The 2,414-nt window shown below is 34.5% G+C and overlaps 1 non-coding gene across 1 annotated transcript; it reads right to left on the bottom strand.

Annotated features, from left to right (window-relative positions):
• Positions 1-1,479: 1,479 nt before the first annotated feature.
• On the bottom strand, positions 1,480-1,587 carry LOC148577676 (small nucleolar RNA R71). Its single transcript, XR_015903854.1, has one exon. It is a non-coding gene; the product is annotated as a small nucleolar RNA R71 (small nucleolar RNA).
• Between the last annotated feature and the right edge of the window lie 827 nt (positions 1,588-2,414).

Here is a 2,414-nt window from a genome sequence, read left to right as displayed (position 1 = left end):
TAAAAAAAATAAAAAATATCTTTCCCTTTTTCTCTCATCAAATTTGAAAATTGAGTTGACTTTTTCAAAAATTTTTAAAAATCAAATTGTTTCTCATGAGTCAAATCAAATTTTCAATTTGAAAATCTTATTTTTTTCAAAATCTTTTTCAAAAATCAAATCTTTTTCAAAATTCTTAGTTATTTTCGAAAATTCAAAAAATATTTTTCAAAAATCTTTTTCTTATTTTTATACCAAATTTTCGAAAATAACATAATCAATTAATGTTTTAATCCAAAAATTTGAAGTTTGTTACTTTCTTGTTAAGAAAGATTCAAACTTGAAGTTCTAGAATCATATCTTGTGATTTCTTATGAATCAAGTCATTAATTGATATTTTAAAAATCAAATCTTTTTCAAAACTAACTTCAATCATATCTTTTCAAAAATATCTTCTTATCTTATCTTTTTCAAAAATATCTTTTCAAAATATCTTTTCTAACTTCCTAACTTATCTTTTCAAAATTTGTTTCAACTAACTAACTAACTTTTTGTTTGTTTCTTAACTTTTTCAAAACCACCTAACTAACTCTCTCTCTCTCATTTTTCGAAAATATCTTCCCCCTTTTTCAAAATTTCTTTTTAATTAACTATTATTTTAAATTTTAAATTTTAATTTTTGAAAAAAAAAAGAGAAAAATAAAATACTAACAATTTTCAAAAACCAATTTTCAAAAATCACTAACTCCTTTTCAAAAATAATTTTCGAAAATTCCCTCCTTCTCTCTCATCCTATTCTATTTATTCATTCATTAACTAACATCTCTTCCTCACATCATCACCAAATTCGAACCCCCTCTTCTATCTGTGTTCGAATTTCTTCTTCTTTTCTTCTACTAACAATAAGGATCCTCTTTACTGTGACATAGAGGATTCCTCTTCTTTTCTTTTTCTCTCCTCTTTCTTATGAGCAGGGACAGAGAAAAAGGCATTCTTGTGGAAGCAGATCCAGAACTTGAAAGGACTCTGAAGAGAAAATTAAGAGAAGCTAAAATACAACAATCCAGAGATAACCTTTCAGAAATTTTCTAACAGGCAGAGGAGATGGCAGCCGAAAATAATAATAATGTAAGGAAGATGCTTGGTGACTTCACTGCACCTAATTCCAATTTACATGGAAGAAGCATCTCCATTCCTGCCATTGGAGCAAACAACTTTGAGCTGAAACCTCAATTAGTTTCTCTAATGCAGCAGAACTGTAAGTTTCATGGACTTCCATCTGAAGATCCTTTTCAGTTCTTAACTGAATTCTTGCAGATATGTGATACTGTTAAGACTAATGGAGTAGATCCTGAAGTCTACAGGCTCATGCTTTTCCCTTTTGCTGTAAGAGACAGAGCTAGATTATGGTTGGATTCTCAACCCAAAGACAGCCTGAACTCTTGGGATAAGCTGGTCACGGCTTTCTTAGCCAAGTACTTTCCTCCTCAAAAGCTGAGCAAGCTTAGAGCTGATGTTCAAACCTTCAGGCAGAAAGAAGGTGAATCCCTCTATGAAGCTTGGGAAAGATACAAACAGTTGACCAAAAAGTGTCCTTCTGACATGCTTTCAGAATGGACCATCCTGGATATATTCTATGATGGTCTGTCTGAGTTATCTAAGATGTCATTGGATACCTCTGCAGGTGGATCCATTCACTTAAAGAAAACGCCTGCAGAAGCTCAAGAACTCATTGACATGGTTGCTAATAACCAGTTCATGTACACTTCTGAAAGGAATCCTGTGAGTAATGGGACGCCTATGAAGAAGGGAGTTCTTGAGGTTGATACTCTGAATGCCATATTGGCTCAGAATAAAATATTGACTCAGCAAGTCAATATGATCTCTCAGAGTCTGCATGGAATGCAAGCTGCATCCAACAGTACTCAAGAGGCTTCTCCTGAAGAAGAAGCTTATGATCCTGAGAACCCTGCAATAGCAGAGGTAAATTACTTAGGTGAACCTTATGGAAACACCTATAACTCAACATGGAGAAATCATCCAAATTTCTCATGGAAGGATCAAAAGCCCCAACAAGGCTTTAATAATGGTGGAAGAAACAGGTTTAGCAATAGCAAGCCTTTTCCATCATCAACTCAGCAACAGACAGAGAACTCTGAACAAAATGCTTCTAAATTAGCAAATCTAGTCTCTGATCTATCTAAGGCCACTGTAAGTTTCATGAATGAAACAAGGTCTTCCATTAGAAATCTGGAAGCACAAGTGGGCCAGCTGAGTAAAAGGATCACTGAAATCCCTCCTAGTACTCTCCCAAGCAATACAGAAGAGAACCCAAAAGGAGAGTGCAAGGCCATTGACATAAGCGCCATGGCCGAACCTCTGAGGAGAGGAGAGGACGTGAATCCCAAGGAGGAAGACCTCCAGGGACGTCCAGT

Source organism: Arachis ipaensis, chromosome B1, assembly GCF_059453495.1.
Source record: "Arachis ipaensis isolate K30076 ecotype BB chromosome B1, ASM5945349v1, whole genome shotgun sequence".
Taxonomy (NCBI): Eukaryota; Viridiplantae; Streptophyta; class Magnoliopsida; order Fabales; family Fabaceae; genus Arachis; species Arachis ipaensis.
This window is presented reverse-complemented; position numbering and strand designations above follow the sequence as displayed.